The 18353-nt window shown below is 40.7% G+C and overlaps 1 protein-coding gene across 2 annotated transcripts in view; it reads right to left on the reverse strand.

Annotated features, from left to right (window-relative positions):
* LOC146809589 (galactoside alpha-(1,2)-fucosyltransferase 2-like) overlaps nucleotides 1–18353 on the reverse strand; it is a 372181-nt gene that overhangs the window by 81246 nt on the left and 272582 nt on the right. The gene's annotated exons all lie outside the window — the stretch shown is intronic.

Consider the following 18353-nt stretch of genomic DNA (forward strand, 5'->3'; position numbering starts at 1 on the left):
CGCCCTCTTTGCTGTCCTTACAAAGTTGGGATTTCCAATGCAGATAACACAAATGTTGGGAAACCTATATCAAAGGGCTCAGGCCCAAGTTTTTAAATACTTGCGGTTAGCAGGAAGGGGGGACATAAGGTGAGGGACTCGCCAGGGCTGTCTTTTATCCCCTGCTCTGTTTGCATTTTTTATATAACCACTCGCTGTCAAGATTAGGGATAATCTGCAGATGAAAGCACCTCTGGCAGGTATGTCTAAATTGAAATTGTTTGCAGACAACATTATTCTTTACCTTAGGCCAGGGGAACAGAATATCAGGACACCATTGACAGAATTTATCCGGTTTGATTCTATTGGGGGATATAAAACTAATCATAATAAAACTGAAATCCTGCTACTCATCGCAAGTAGACAACCTCTCCCAAGTTTTTTCCAACAGCAAACCCAATCTCTTGACCCCATTCGATATTTAGGGATCTACGTTACTAACAACTATGAGGAACCTTTTAAATTGAATTACTTAGTAATGATTATAAGATTAGAAATGTATTAGATAGAGGGACCCTTCTTCCACTTACATTAATCGGTAGGGTAGCCTTCTAAAAATGTCCTTTTTACCATTAATAATAAACGTGCCGATTAAAATTAACATGTCATATTTTAAGAAATTGGAAGTTATGTTTCGTCAATTTATTTGGAAGAAAAAGGCCTCACGAGTAAGACTTCCAGTGCTTCAACTCAACATAAGGCAAGGGGGGTTGGCACTCCCCAAGGTGCAAACATATTATGGAGCTACTTTTGTAAATATATTGGCTCGAATACTAGAGGGCGAGGAATCATTGGATAGTTTTTTTGTGGATAAGATGGTGCAGGAAGCAGAATCTCAGACTTCAGTTTTATCAAAACGGCAAAATTACCAAAAAAGACTCGATATAAGACATTACAGGAATTTGGTGAAAAAATCTATCATATGAAGGCTTAAACAGCAGGATATGAGTTTTTGAATCTCTCGGAATGCAAAACGGTGAGCCTTCATATACAGAGTAGCCAGATAAGATTCTAGGACAATAGGGGTTTAGGGAACTAGGCCACTTTATAGTAAAGGGGAGATGTTTAAAAGGGCAGAAGATCCAGGCTAGGTGTGAAGCTAGCTGTAAGCCGCATTTCTTTGGGTTTTTATCAGATTACTCCATTAGTGAAAAATGTTTGCTCTCCATTAAGCAATGCCCCGACGCCCTTATTGACAGCCCTTTATAGAACTAAACTAAGAGGAGTTGGAAACTGGTACAGACTTCTACGGAATCAAAGGGATAGCTCTCTAGTAACAGGCTTTTTAGATAAGATTTCCCAAGAAACACAGTGCACTTTTTCAGAACTAGAGTGGCATGAGATTGCGATACATGGCAATAAAACACTGAGAGCCGCAAATTTCAAAAGAATGGCATTTTTATCACATTGGATGTCTTATTATACACCAAGAGTTTTACATAAGATGTATTCAGAGGTAGAGGACAAGTGCTTTCATTGCCAACAAATAGGTTTGGGGGTTTGGCTACATATTTTTAGTACCTGCCTGCATTTAACCCTGTTCTGGGAGGAAGTGTTTACCTCTCTCAATAAGGGCTTACAGAGATAATTAAAACTGGAACCAGAGATAGCATTGCTTGGGTTTGCAAGGCAGAGCTCTAATGCCCCAATGTCCCATGGGTAAAATAATTTATAGCGATTTCCTCTTTAGTTGCACGGTCCTTGATCCTCCAGATTTGGAGGGAATGAAAGCTCCAACCTACCTACATTGGCATGCAAAAATGTTACGTATTAAAACCTTCGAGGAAACCTATGCAAAGAGGGCAGGGGCTATTAAGAAATTCTGGTTTGTTTGGAAATTTATGGATATAACAAGAAAGTAAAATATATAGCATTTTTGACTGAGACGGGATGGTTAACTCTTGGTGGATAAGACATACCTATAATTCAAGGAAGAAAGGATTTAAAATGTTATTTAAAGAAGTTTTTATATGTAATGATTAAATTATTGGTTTAATTATGTAAAAGTTGCTATGCACTGCACTTTAGCTTTAGTATTTAGGATAAGTAGGCGATTCATGCTGTTTTGAAAATGGTTTAATTATGTACGCATCGCACTTTAGTTTCTGAATTTAGGATAAGAGGGAGACTTGTCTCTTAATAACTTGATTAAACTGTATTCTACTGCACTTTACTATCTGCATTTGGGATGGGCGCCGGAGCTGCGCCTGCTCGGAACGGAGTATTGTGAATGGCTTACTTGTGTAAAAGCTGCTATGCACCGCACTTTAGTTTCTGTAGTGGGAGACTTGTGTGTTTTCAATAAGTCGAGCTTAAACACTTGCTCAAACTGCTTTGCACCACACTTTATTATCTGTATGGGATCGGCGCAGGAGTTTCACCTGTTTGAGATGAAGATGTGGGAAATGCATGACTCCAGTAATTAGTTAAGAAGAAGCTTTTAATTAACAACTATATGTACTGTGAATGATTTCTTGTTCTGTTATAATTCTGCTCAATAAAATATTTTTATTAAAAGAAGAAATAAAAGATGTGACCATTGTTCCTTTCTAAATGTTGTCTCATGTTCTTACGAGTCCTGTTCCCCCCCAATCACCTGCATCTTTTATTTAGTGCCCACATTCTTTTCCCTGAATAATGTTCCTTTACCACTGCTCATAACTGCTTTAGCACATCTTCTGGACAATTACAACTTACATGATGTTCCCACCTTTAAAGAAGAGCGACCATTAACCCAAAGAATATATTGCACACTAGAATTGTTAGTATGCAGGGTGAGCTTGTTGCATATACATTCATCATGCAAACTTTCAAAACAGCATTTGATAGTCAAGTTCTTTAATACTCAGACAAAGTGAGATCAGTGTTCTCTGAAGTGCCTTGTTTACTTTGACAAACCTTAAACCTGTCTGTGACTATGCATACCTTTGGGTGGAAGCAGGTGTCCAAATCAGCCGAGGCCTTTTTGAAAAAAACAGTTTCTGCTTCAGATCAGTTTTTTTTCTCAATTTGACTATACACTTTACCCCTTTTGGCCCCAACTACTGCAGGAGGATCTTTGTCTTTTTAAGGGGTTCAATGACATCTTCTACACTTTAAAAGGAATAGTTTAAAAAGTATTTCTTCAATTCGCTTCATTTCGTGATCATCTCACCTGAGATAAAATGGAAGGCAGGTGTACTCTGGTGCAAGAGTAAATTTCTGCACTGCACACACGATGGCTCAGAAGAAGAAGATAAAGGAGTAAGGGCCAGATGTACAAAGCCATTTTGTGATTGAAAACCTTGCAATTTGCAAAATTACCAGGTTTGCAACTGCTGTGTATTTAACCCATTTGCGAGTTGGAAAAGTCTTCTCAAATCGCAATTTGGATTTACTGACCCATACCAAATCCCACGTAGAAAGTGGGTTGTGAAAGGAACATCCCCTCCCAATGGCAATTCAGTAAGGCATGAATCATTACACCATAGATAGTTACTGACACCTCAAAGGAGATGGTAACTGATTCACAAAGTGGCAGATGTCTCCTTAACAGATCCCTTCAAACAAAGTGAGGTTCACTAAGGTAGAGTAATTATTCCAGGTGTAGGGAATCTAATGGAGAATTATGCCCCCCAGGCTGCACCATGAACAATATAGTCAATATGCCGACTCCCTGATGGTGAGAGAGAAAATGGTGGCTTTTGTTTTGGCCACGAGGAACCTCCTGCAATCAAAGTTGGCAAAGTGGCAAATGGTCTACCCGCAATCCCGTCTTGCGCTAGTACATTAAGGGAGTGAGAAGAAGGCACCAAGACAATTTAAATGGAGCTACATCCACTCATACAAGAATTGTATGTCAGATTCTTTCAACGGCCCGATTACAGGTCAGACTGATGGAAATCTACAGAGGGATATCGCTTGGGGATATTCACAGGGGATACCGCTTCACCTGAGCACAAGTGCCTCCTCCCCTGTTCACTGCCTCTATTCCAACCCAGATCTCTGTGGCTCACAAGGGAGGAGTCGGTTCTCTTTCTAGTGTATTCCCTAATTTCTTTTCCTGAATGGTGATCTGATGCTTTGGGGGAAGTAGCCGGCCTACAAGACAAACAACTCAAAATAACCCTGTTGTATCAATGATGCATTTGCTCAATTCTTATGTAAAATGATCCCATCCCTGTAGCTCTTGATTTAGCTCTCCACACCCAGTCTCCAGCTGAATTGACTCCTATAGCTTTAAGGGGGCACTCCCGTTTCTGCTAGTCAGTGTCTCTGGAAAGAAGGTTTAGCTTTCAAATTAGTTGAACTTTATAATTGTGACTAACTTTTGTGACTCTTTCTACCCGCTTTAGCTTTTCTTTTTAATAGACTAATTCTTGGACAGGTAGCTTTGTTGATTATCCTAAGGAAGAGGTGTGGTGCAGCGGCCAGGGCAACTGACGCTGGAACCAGGGGGCTCGCGGTTCGATCCCCGGTGTCGGCGGCAGATTAACCCAGCACCATGTTAATCTTCCCGAGGGCCCCCAGCGCCTTGACACCTTCGGGTAATTGTTCGCGCTTTACAAATACTTTACATTTACTCAGTGCTTTAAATGAGAAAAAATAAGTGCAGGTACTCATTAAAATGAGCTAGAGGTGTGGCAAGTGGGCGGGGATAGGGGCGGGGCTAAGGGCAAGACATGATTATACATAATGACTTCTATGCAAGTTGCAGCACATATCAACCCCTTCCATGCGGGGCGGATTCCCCCGCGGTGCTGACCGTTAACTGCGCGGGCGTGGTCATGACGGAACGGTTCCGTCATGAGCACAGCTCAACCGACGCTCATGACGGAACCGTTCCGTCATGAGCGTCGAAGGGGTTAAAACACGAGAAATGTGTTTATGTAAACAAAACAGGCTTAATCATTACACAAAATGAAAGCCAAACAGGATGAGATTTCAAAATTAACAGATATATATATATGTATGTATATTTATTAAAGTTAACAAGAAATACAGCAGATTTTTAACTTTACACAAATTTGTGTTAAAATTCCATTTCTAAGCTCCGATTTCAGAACTAAACACATATCTGGTATATCTGCAAAAGTGTCAATCCTAACTTCACCTGTCACATCACTTTTTTACATTTCTCCCTCCCCCTTCCTTCTATGTTCATCTCGGTTTCCCCCCAACCAGACCCATTGTCAGTAGTAATGTGAGCTCATTCCTGGAGATGCAGCGCTCCCTGCTATTCATTGCTTTTTGGGCAGGGCTATCTTCACACCCATGGATCTCTCTCTGTTATGTAAATGCAGCCATTAGTGTTGGAGGCGCACACAAAGGGAAGCAGCTCCTGGGCTGGAAAAAAACTAACATGAAAAGAAACCGGCTTTGAGGAAGGTGTAGGATTGTGCTGCACTGCCACTCGCTTTTGTAAGGTCAGTTCAATACCTCTTAATGGGACTGGATTACTGACCGCAGCCCCAGCCTAGGCCATTTCACGCACCTGACGGGGAGGGGGTGGCTAAAGCACTTTAACCTGAATGCTCGTTGCACACCTAATTAACAGTGCAGGGTCTGCCTAGAGTGGACCCTGCACTGTTAATCACAGCGTGATGCAAGCCCTCTAAACCCCCTGCAGTGTGGGTAAATTCAAAGGGGCGCCTCTAGACTTTAGCAGCGTCCCTGCAAAAGTCTACTTCAGAACCTCAGTGCGATTCCGAGATTCCCTGTGTTGGAGGACATACCGAACCTGAGCTTGCCGTGCCATCAATCAGGGTACCGGTACTCTCCCTGACAAAAGAAAAGTGCCAGTACTGACGGCTAGAAAATTTGGAAGTGCCGGTACTCAGTACCGGTGAGTACCGGCCCATTTAAAGCACTGCATTTACTCAAGGTAGTGTGATGATTAAATACCGCTTATGTAACAAATATTTATTTGTGCGCTTCTTTGGCGTGTGTGTTTGTTTGTGTGCATGTGTCTGTGTTTGACTGCATGGAATAGTAGGGTAATTGGAAGTGATAATATGTTACTATTTCTTAATGCAAACAAATTATGCAAATCCAGCCATCCCAATCCAGATCTAATGTGGGAATGGCAGGAGACATCACAATCGATGCCACAGTAGCGGCCCCGGCCCCGGTTCGGCACAATACCTTTGGAAATTGCCTTCAAGACACCGATGGCTGCATTCTCAACAAACTTGAGACGGGTATAGGGATGAAGCGGGAACCTGAACTAACGCTCAACTTACTTTACTGATATAGTGCACAACTGTGATCAACCAAACACAATTATAATCTGGGTTCACCACAAATAATATCAACTCAAAATAATTTCCAGAAACGAAATATTTAAAAATATATTTGCAGGCTTGCTCATTGGATGGAGACTAGGGGTTTGCAAAATTCGTGTAATTTTCATAATGATACGAAATTTTAGAACAATTACATGAAATAGAAAACCAGTTTTTGTGACCTATTTTAGTGCGCAATTGTGTCTGTTTTTTGACAAAGGCACACATTCCAAACTAAAAAAGATAGCACAAAAATACCAAGCACAATGGACAACAGTTGTTTGCATTGCTCCTGTGTGCCCATGCTAAATGTTTACCATGAAAGACGCACAACTACGTAATGCGGCATAATAATGAAATTTGTGGATTTTCGTATAACTAGAGTAACACAAAATCACCCAAATTATGCAATATTACACCAGCGTAACGCAAATTTCACCCAAGCCTAATGGAGACAATACAAAAATTATAAACATCATTACTAGAATCAATATCTTTCTTTACAGACATTGACTATAAAAATGTATATATGGCCTTAAAATAATGCAAATAAATAACACAATATTAAGATTCTTAATACAAACAGTACAAACTATATACATTCACAGTTCTTGAGGAATACCACCCATTTGCTAGTCTATACCCTTAGTGGTAAACTTCCAGAAATTAGCAAGACTGTAACCCTTCTAATTTTATGCTTTAGAGAGAACCTGCGAGTTGCTTCTGCGCTGAGTGTCTCTAGTACAGTTGTGTGATTCAGATGTAGTTACAGCAGTTGTGGAATCTCTTTTTCACCAGGAGAATTCCCTTGGCAGGTTTACATTAGGCTGAGCAAAAGACCAGGTCTGCATGTATTCACTAGGAGTTTTGAAAAGCAGGGAAGCATAACTGAAATTCTTAATAAAAGGACTCTTCTTCCTCCCATTTCAGAGAAATGTTTGCTTCAAGAGCAGCCCTCAATAATCCTTCTGAAGTATGGATCACATGCATAGGTACTCATAAACCGAATTCAAACCACAATGCTTGAATTTGTATAGAATGTCCCAGAGAGCATAGTTTACATAACGTTCTTTCGTCTGTTTTATCTAAAAAGGATTAAGCATCATGTGAAATATATTCTAATGCATAAGGGGGGGGGGGGGGGCTTTGATTGTGTAAATGTCCATTAAATACTTAAATGCCTTTCTTGCCTTGAGTTATAAAGTGAGTTTAAGCCTCCTCCCATGGGCCAGGGCACTACCCTCCTGATGCCAGTCACTCACATCAGAAGAGATTCCTCCTCCTAAACAAGGGTACATTTTTATATTTTCCACTTCTGCTTGGCCCAGTGCCTATTTACAGTGTAGAGCCCTTTTCCTGCCCCTAAAAGGCACTTGATAATATGTCTCTTAAAAATGAATTGATGCGCAATGACGCAATACATCCAAATCAGGTAGTGAGTCCAATAGAGTAACATCTAAAAGAATTACATTCTCTTCGTACATTAAAATATGAAGGGGTGGCTTCCTAATTTTAAGGAGGAATACATATGTGAATATTTTAGGCAGGGCATAACATTAATGCTCATTGCAATAATCCTGTCACATCATTCTTGAATTTCCAACAGTTTTTAATTGTGTCCTGTTCTTGAAATAAACTCAAGAGTCTTTGGCCAGTGTTTATTATTGTAAACTAAAGTCTAAAGTATGAAACCCAGATACAATAACATGCTATGTGGCATTTAATTCGTTATTATAAATCCACAAAATCAGGATTGCAGTGCACACATAACCTGACAGTTGCACTGTTAGGTCCCACCTACTAACATCCTTGTTGCAGCTTTGAGAGATACAATATATACTGCATGAGCTAAGTGTCCGTGCATTTCAATGGCATACACCTTTTCAATTAGAAATGGCTGACATCATACCTTAGTATCATATAGCCAGCCGGCTGCCCTCAAACCAGTGGCAGATCCTCCTCTAAGGCGGAGGAGCGTCACCCCACTGCTCTGCGAGCAAAGGAAAGGAAAACTAAAGTGATAATAACCAGTGTTATTATCATTTGAGTTTTCAGATTCCTGGTGCGGCCATGCGAGGTATGGCTGGACTGCAAGATTAGGAGCCAGGAGATGGAGTGGTTGCCCACTCTGAAGTGTGCATAACTGTTTGGCTGGACCTCTCGGGCCACCCAAACATTCATGCACACTTTGCATGTTCTGCACCCAGGCTGCATTACAGCCTGGGTGCAGAACATGCAAGGGGCTAGGGGAGTCAGGAGCCTGGGTTCTTCCTGGATCCTGTTTCCGAGGAGCAAGATGTGGCGGCAAGCCGACTAAGAGGTGGCGACTGGCCCAGTGGCCAGCCTGAAGGTAAGTGTAATTTCTTTATTTTTTTTCATTTACAATCCCAGTCCCCTGCCACCTCAGGAAAATAGCGGCCGCCACTGCCTCAAACAACTCATCACACAACGTCTTAATGGAAAAGGGAAGGCTACAGTGACACAGGGTAGCCATGCATCAGGTCTGAGCCAAGTACTGGAAGAAAGGAGGACATTTTCCTTGCTAAGTAAGATGACATTTGATCGCTAAAGGTGGGGAAGGAAGTCGTGTTGCAGCTATACACAGCTAAGGCAAGCACATGTCTGCGTGTTTTTAAAGCTGAGATGGTTTAGATGCCAATAACCATATAGCTGTCAGGGATAGGAAATGTGTTGTGAGAGGACAGAGGGGGATTTGAGCCTTGAAGGTGGAGCTGGAAGTCATGTGGCAGCTATGCACAGCTAAGTTAAGGAGCTGTCTGCTTTTTTAAGCAGGGATGGTTTAGATGCCAATAACCATATAGCCGCCAGGGATAGGCAATGTGTTGTGAAAGGACAGACAGGGATTTTGAGCTTGCTTTACTAAAAGTCAGGTGACTGATTCATAAACAAGTATTGGCAGGAAGGACAGGTAGCTCTGCCACTGCACGAATGTACTTTGCCTACTTTTTGCTCCTATTCACCAACATTCCAAGAAATAGCCTTGGAAAGTTGTGGGTTTCTGGGCATATACCTAAAGAGTTCAGGTAAATTTTCTTGGGAGATCCCCTGTCAGCAGAAAATATTTTCCACACGGGCAAACCCACCCTTACACTCCCACAAAATCTAAGGGTAGTCAGTTCCCCTTCCCACCCTGGAAAGGGACTTATGCTAGCCCTGTGTTGGAAATGTACTAACCTCTGGTGGGTTAAGAAAACTCCTATAAAAAACGTAGGGATTTGGGTTGACAACACACTTTCGATGGTATCCCAAGAAGAATAACTTTCGACCAGTTGCTATGCCCTACTCCGAATGCTTAGGAGCGTTTTGGATCTGCTCCCTCCCCTGTCCAGAAGGAGCGTTGTAAAGGCATTGGTACTATCTTGCCTGGACTATGGGAACACTCTGTACCTCGGAGTCCCACATTATGTAATCGGGCCCCTTTGATATTTTAGTACTAAACCATAATAATTGATCACTTGTGTGTCACTTTCAATTCTCTCATTCATAACATCCTGATTCATAGACTTAACATTATCCCTTATTTGTTTACCCCTGCTTTTTCTTCCAATTCTGAAGAATCTACTACAGACTGAAAGAATTTTTCAGCAGCAGTCCCTTTAAGTTGAATTTGGAAACCTACAGCAGGTAGGTGTACCTTCACAAATATGTAACATAATTTATAATGCATTGGTGACCTGATAGATATATTTTTTTAATTTCGCTATGATGTTCTATTAGGTAAGCTTCTTTTTTCTGATAGTGCACTGAGGTCTATAAAATCAAGAAATGGCTGGAGCAGTTTTCACTTATTTTCGGCCACAAAAGTTGTAGACATTTGCTGTTCTCATCCTCGGAGGAGAGAGACGTATCAGTATCTAGGTCCACCTTCTCCACTTACATGTTGCAATTGGGGGAACAAGAACACAAATTCCACTTTGTTGGATATTTCATACCAGAAATAGGTCTATTTCCTACAGGTTTTCTTGGCCAGCCAATGAAGAGGAGGGAGGTCTGCAACCTGCCAATACATTCTTAGGTGTTAACGATTAGACTAGTGAAGATTTTGCTATGTTACCCAAGTGTCCTCCTTGGATTGAAATATAGAGCCAATGGTGGAGTGAGTCATAAGTCGTCAACAATTTACTGATATGTGCAAACATACATTGGCATCAGTACAAATGACAACTGGTCCATAATTGGCATTGCAACAATATTCAGGTGTATATTTCAGAGAACAATATTGCAGGATTTATCTTTTTCTGTCTGAGAAATACAACACAATAGTTTGCAAAATTAGAAACATTTTTGAAAATACTTTTAATACCTTTGGTGTGCACATACTATTATTACTGCTAGAACTACTACTCATGCTAATACTGGTCTGCATACAGATATTGACATTGGTGTTGCACCACTGTATAGAACTTGTTGTGGAGTGCTCCTTGACACTCATAATATGAATGCTGGCATACATACACAAGATGTAATAAGAAGTGTTGAACAAAGACATGACTTGACATCTGACAACTCCCTCAACACATAGAACCCAACAAGAGGTAGTTTAAATCAGCATCTGGGAAGCGTTTGATAATAACCAAAAACAGGAGCAAGGGCAGAGGCAGAGGACTGTCCATCATCATGTTGGAGTCAGTTGTCGGTAAAAGAAAATCCAAGGATCTGCTTATAACTCATTTGAATGCATTCTAGTTAAATGTATCAATGCTCTAAATATGTCTTTTGTAGGTAGTTTAATGTATCCTTCCGTAAGAGATGCCACACCTTCTTCCAAGTCAATCATCTTCATCACAGAGGGAAGTTTCATCATGGGGGTATGAATGCATAGTCCCATGAAAGCAGCAGCAAATACGTTGAAGGACTTGTATATCTAGATAAAAAGGACTTTGGGTCTGACATAGATTTCAGCGGATGGGTTGCTCTGTCAAAACAGTGATGGAAATTCCGACTGCCTAAATCTAAATCCCATAGGAAATAATGGCATTTCGATTTCTCCAGACAGGATATCCGTCACCGTTGTTATGGAGTAACCATCTGCAGGTTCTAAGTCCAGTGAGCAAAACAACAAACAGATTTGTATGGCTGTAGCCTTATCCCTCCACCCCCTTGCAAATGAATCTGTTAATTTGATCAACTTTGGTATGGATGATGAGTTTTTAATTGTCAAGACAAGACTGGAGCAGTGTACACTTCCAATGGAAACAAATCAACATGGAGGCTGGTAAGAACACTACTGATGAGCTTGAAAAGGTAGTCTTTCTAAAACCACTCGGGCCCAAATCCTGCACTATAATTGTGAACAATTGGTTCACTGATGTTGTACTCCCAGCCAAACTTTAAGGACATGTGTGTTTCTTGACCCATTCACTCATCGCTACTCAGTATTTGGGTATGAGCACTTTATAAAATGTTTTTAATCATGAAATACATTTTTTGCAGTGACTCTAATTAGTATGGATCCACTCCTATTTATGAACATTTGAGGCCAGCATTTGACAGACACCCCAGCTTTTAGAAGGTGTTGGCCTAATGTGTCCAAAAGGTTAGTCTGCATTTGGGTTCTATCTTAAATATTGTGTTTCCTATTTTGTCTTAATCAAGTGAGCGAGATCTGCAAAGCTATATGTTTCTTTTTCCTGAAGCCAACAAGTGATGAGATGTTCATTTGTAAAGGTGGTTTGGTAGCATGCAAGATCAAGCTACAATTTTATATTTTTAATATAATAAAGCCAGATTCTGACACCAGATATGCGTCTAATATTATTTTTGGCATATTTTCAAAGACTGCAAAACAGTTTGGGCCACAAGTTCCCGGAAGACATGCAGGATTCAAACCACAAATGTATGTTTACGAATTAAAGTCAGATGTTGGCACCTGTGAAGTTTCCAACATCCTCTTTGGCATTATTTCAAGCATTCAGCTATGTGTCACCTCTAACCACTCTGTCTACTTCACAATGTGCAAAGTCAATAGAACTGTCTGAGGCAGCATAGACATGTCTTGTAGGTCCCAACGCTTTCCTTTTTGTGCATCCCTAGGGTGCACTCTTATGTGATACACATGATAAACAGAGACTCTTAAAAACCTCATGTTCATAAAATCCTGAGGAACCTCAAACTGCTGCCTAGTTACTGCAAGGATAGAGCATGCGTAAATCTTACAAAGAAACCAGGATCGAGAGAAGGAGCAAAAAAACACTGATCTAACAACAACTATTTGTCTTCTAACATTTACGGCGTATCATCACATCAAACAACAAAGGGATCTTGAGTTTCACTCTTTTCATGAATTCACTACATGCTCACAAGTTGCGCTTGCAAAGATGTGCCCATCACAGCTCTCAGGGGGTAATCCTATGGCACTTTTGTAGGTTCTGATATTTGAACTGCCAATTTCCATTGCCAAGCCACTGTGTAATTGCACAATTTTTCTTTTTCTTATTTTTTTGCCATGGGAAAAATACTACGGGTTCAGGAAATATGTGTGATTTGTTTTCAAGTAATTATGTGAAATATCAGGAAAAACAAGCAAAATTATGTATATAATACAAATCACAAATCCATCATCTTGCACTATATTTTAGTGTGAAAGGTGTCCTTGCGTCAATATTTAGTGTAAGGACACATTTTGAGCTACAGAAAAGCATGAAAAACACAATTGCCATGAACAACAGCTGCTCATGTTCTAGTTGTTTGCGTTTTTCTCACTCTACCAAGCCATAATTTTGGCATGAAGGGCAACATAGTTACCAGTCCTAGATGGTAATCTCTGCTTCGTGGGTGGAGATCACAGAGTTTTGCCTACTCCATGCTCGGCTTGGAGTGCGGATTTCAGAAAAGCCACTGCCTTTCCCTGCGTGGCGGTGTTTACCGGCGCTCAGTGTTGCTCATCCTAGTTTTAAAAACTCCTGGAAGCTTCTTAATCCCTCTGTGGGCAGGCCCTACACAGCCGCTCCCCACCCCCCCAGCTCCCGATTGGTGACACCGCCTAGGCAAGTGGTGCAGCCCACACTGGCCCTAGCCAGTCTGTAACTGCATCTAGTATAATGGGGTGACCCAGTGCCCCTCAGAACCTGGGTGTATAGTAATGTGGAATAGGTCGGTTCTTTCGGGTACATAATTGACTTTTTGGTTTACTAAATAATAACCAAAATAAATAAACAACAATGAACTACAATACTTCAAACTTTAAAGAGTAATCAATGAAAAGGGGAGAAAAGACAAACACCATGAATCAAAAAACAAAACACACACCAAAATTAAATCAATCAAAGTCTGTTTTTAAGGATCAATTCATATGTTCTTTTACATTTCCTGATTCTCTACATCCTGGAGAAGTTACTAGAGGATGGCATATCTCTTTCTTCTTGGTTGTCTCCCTAAAGTCAGGTTCATGACATATTCATGTCATATTGAACTCAAAGTAAACACTGAACCATACTGTACTGCACCGACCTCATTTCCTAAGTGTGTCAACCATTGGAGACGACCCAGGCTCAAGCTCTCACGCTCCACTACGTATTAATGACCTCATGAGTCTTTGGCAACATTCTAGCCAAACCTTTGAAAAATGACTATGCTTATTGAAGAACTGTAATATTTTTAATCAATATCCCACCTTCGTCAAATTAAAAATAGAAGAAGAAAGTTCAATTAACTTATCCTCACCAAGGGGGTCATTAGTATAGCGTGCGGATTGCCTCCGCCCGCTTAAAACCTCCGCCCGCTGCATATTTCCCCCCGCCACATTACCATGGTTTTCCGCCGGTAGGCAATTTGCCCGATTGCCTACCGTGTGGAAAAGCAGTTAATATGGTGGCGGTGTCTGGTAGACACCGCCATCCATATTAGTATGCAGGCGGGGACCTGCCTTTCCGTGGCGGCAACGCCTCCACAAAAAGGCAGGCGTTTTTTTATATTGGGGGCCCGTAGCGAGCCCCCAGGGATTCTGGGGGGTGGGGAGTGCACATGGGGGGCAGTTCCATGCACAACATGGCAGGCACCGCGTGGTGCCTGCCATGTTGTGCATGGAAGTGCACGACATGTCTTTTGGGCATTGCGGCAGGCGGTGCTGAGAGCACCGCCCGCTGCAATGTCAGGAATGCAGGATGCGCCCCCCAGTGTGGAGGGCGCATCCTAATTTCACCAACGGGACCCCAGCACCATTGGCGGGCGGTCCCCTTCCACGGCAGGATGGCGGGCGGACAAAGTCCGCCCGCCATCCTAATGACCCTCCAAAGGTCCAACAACATAGGTAGTTCACAATTATACCTGCCCTAAAAAGGCATCTGGAATGCAAATTTCTTTCTTTCTCTACTTGTATGACATTCTAAATTTGGACCAGCCTATTTCGATTGTCTTTACTGGTTCACTGATAGAATGTCAACCCCCAAAGTATCCCCATATACAAATATATACATGCATACATCAATAACATAAAATCTCATGAAAAACATTCTATTATAAATTGAAACATTAAACTATTTAAAAGTCTTTAAACTTAAATTTTTCACTTCAGTGACTGCAACAGTAGGTAAAGTGTTGGATAGCTGAGGGGTCAAAATTATTAGTCCCACTCAGGTGAGTGCAACAGTAGGGAAAGTGTTGGACAGCGGAGGAATAAAAATGACTATTCCCACTCGAGTGAATGCAACAGTAGGGAAAGTGTTGGATAGCGGAGGGGTAAAAATGACTATTCCAACTCCAGTGAGTGCAAAAGTAGGGGAAGTGTTGGATAGTGGAGGAGTAAAAATTACTATTCCCACTCCAGTAAGTGCAACAGTAGGGAAAGTGTTGGATAGCGGAGGGGTAAAAATGACTATACCCACTCCAGTGAGTGCAACACTGGGGAAAGTGTTGGATAGCGGAGGGGTAAAAGTGACTATTCCCACTCCAGTGAGTGCAACAGTAGGGAAAGTGTTGGATAGCGGAGGGGTAAAAATCACTAGTCCCACTCCAGTGACTGCAACAGTAGGGAAAGTGTTGGATAGCGGAGGGGTAAAAATTACTATTCCCACTCCAGTGAGTGCAACAGTAGGGAAAGTGTTGGATAGCGGAGGGGTAAAAATTACTATTCCCACTCCAGTGAGTGCAACAGTAGGGAAAGTGTAGGATAGCGGAAGGGTAAAAATTACTATTCCCACTCCAGTTAGTGCAACAGTAGGGAAAGTGTTGGATAGGGGAGGAATACAAATGGTTATTCCCACTCCAGTGAGTGCAAAAGTAGGGAAAGTGTTGGATAGCAGAGGGGTAAAAAGTACTATTCCCACTCCAGTGAGTGCAACAGTAGGGAGAGTGTTGAATAGTGGAGTGGTAAAAATGATTTCCACTCTAGTGAGTGCAACAGTAGGGAAAGTGTTGGATGGCGGAGCGGTAAAAATTACTATTCCCACTCTAGTGAGTGCAACAGTAGGGAACGTTGTGGATAGTGGGGGAATGAAAACGACTATTCCCACTCCAGTGAGTGAAACAGTAGGGAAAGTGTTGGATAGCGGAGGGGTACAAATTACTAGTCCCACTCCGGTGAATGCAACAGTAGGGAAAGTGTTGGATAGCAGAAGGGTAAAAATTACTATTCCCACTCCAGTGAGTGCAACAGTAGGGAAAGTTTTGGTTAGTGGAGGGGTAAAAATTACTATTCCCACTCCAGTGAGTGCAACAGTAGGGAAAGTGTTGGATGGCGGAGCGGTAAAAATTACTATTCCCACTCCAGTGAGCGCAACAGTAGGGAAAGTGTTGGATAGCGGAGGGGTAAAAATGACTATTCCCCCTTCAGTGAGTGCAACAATAGGGAAAGTGCTGGATAGCGGAGGGAATAAATTACTAGTCCCACTCGAGTGAATGCAACAGTAGGGAAAGTGTTGGATAGCGGAGGGGTAAAAATGACTATTCCAACTCCAGTGAGTGCAAAAGTAGGGGAAGTGTTGGATAGTGGAGGAGTAAAAATTACTATTCCCACTCCAGTAAGTGCAACAGTAGGGAAAGTGTTGGATAGCGGAGGGGTAAAAATGACTATTTTCAGTCCAGTGAGTGTAACAGTAGGGAAAGTGTTGGATAGCAGAGGGGTAGGAAATACTATTCCCACTCCAGTTGGTGCAACGCTAGGGAAAGTGTTGGATAGCGGAGGGGTAAAAATGTAATTTCCCACTCCAGCCAGTTTAAAATTAAAAACAAACAAAATATCACCAACACAAAATATCACCAACACAAAATGAAAAATATATAGAAATATTTTTAAAATCCTAAAAAAAGAAACATAACATAATGTGAAATAGATATGACAAATACTTAGAAATATTAAATTAAATAAGTTTAAAAATAATTTACAAACAAATAACTATTTTTAATTAGAAAATATTTATAAACAAAAACATTAAGTATTACATAAATGTAATCTTTTTTATTTCCTACCCTATAGCACTGCACAATTCACATCAAACATCTACATTTTTCAAAAATGTACCTATATAATGAACATAATTAAGTATCAATTAAAGAAATATTATTAATTAAAAAACAAATGAGAACAGATACAAATTAATTTACTCCCCAAACGTTACACCTATAAAACCAAAACTCCCAAAAATAATAAACAATTACCCTAATTAATTATCATTTGATTAGTTAATATTAATGAGCAACTAATTAATAATTAATTAAAAATACATTACTTTCCACCCTCTACCCCATAACCCGCTCCTAAAAAAACATGATCATAATTACCAATTATTAATCATAATTAACAACCAATTAATAATTAATTAAAATTAATTAATAATAAATACTTCCCACAATTAACACTACAAAATCTATATGAAATGAATATTACTAAATAAAAAATAATCGTTAATTTATTATAATTAAATTACTTCCCACCGTATTCCCCTATAAACGCACAACCCGCTACGGAACTAAAAAATGCAAAATGTAAATAAAAAAAAAATTGATAACTACTAAAAATTTTGCAAATATATTAAAAACCAAAAACAATACTTATACAAAAAAATAGATCACATAAATTTAAAATACATACTAAAATACATACCACTAATGAACAAATCGATATTTTAAACAACTATATTTTTGCAAACAATATTAAAGACTTCGATATTTTGAAAAACTATATTTCTTACCTTAAATTGTTATTCATAATCATGATATTCTTGCTGTCGATATTTCTGTCATGATATTTCCGACTCGATATTTGTGTTAGTCGACATTTCCAACTCGATAGTCTGTCTGCATACCGTCTTTACTCAGACGTGTGATACCCAGAGGCTTCTCACAGTGTTCCCTCATAGACAGCCAATGGGATGATGAGGTGAAACCAGGCCACTTGTGCTAACCTGATAACCTTTCTATCAGTTCAACTCTTTCAAATAACTTACACTCCATTACCAATATCAAACGTTACAAATATGAATTACTTCAGCCCCAAACAGATGGATTATTTACTAATAGTTCACGCAACCTAGTGCAGCAAGGCAAGTGTGTTGCATGGATGGGAGAGAGCTGAAGAGCGCCATATATGCCAAGACCTGGTAAGTTCCCTCTTTGTACTGCCAGACTTGTGGCTACCTAGCACTAATGCAGGACCCCTTATGCTATGGTTCAAGGCTACCTGTGTTACGGGCACAATTGTTTGTGAGTAAGAAAAGTTGCAGGAAGGGATACCTTCATTCACTAAAACAATCCTTAGAGACATAATCCACGTTCTATGTCTACTGCAGAATCACACATGGAAAGAGGAAGCAACTCAGAGAAAAGAAGACATTTCTTCCCTTTACGTCTCTGACTTGTAGGCGCACCATTTTGGAGCAAACCAAGGTTTAGAATATTTGTAAATCTGGGTTTGCGGAAAAAAACATAAGTCGACGTGCACCAATGCCCATGCTCCAACCATGTAAGGCCTACCTGGCGCAAAATGATGCAAGCTAGCTTGCTTTGTCTACAAATCACTCTATCTGAATATACCTAATACTTGCCTTGCGTACATGTCCATCTCATGGGGCTATGGGCCCAGGCAAGGAAGGACAC

The sequence above is a fragment of the Triturus cristatus genome, chromosome 7, assembly GCF_964204655.1.
Source record: "Triturus cristatus chromosome 7, aTriCri1.1, whole genome shotgun sequence".
Lineage (NCBI taxonomy): Eukaryota > Metazoa > Chordata > Amphibia > Caudata > Salamandridae > Triturus > Triturus cristatus.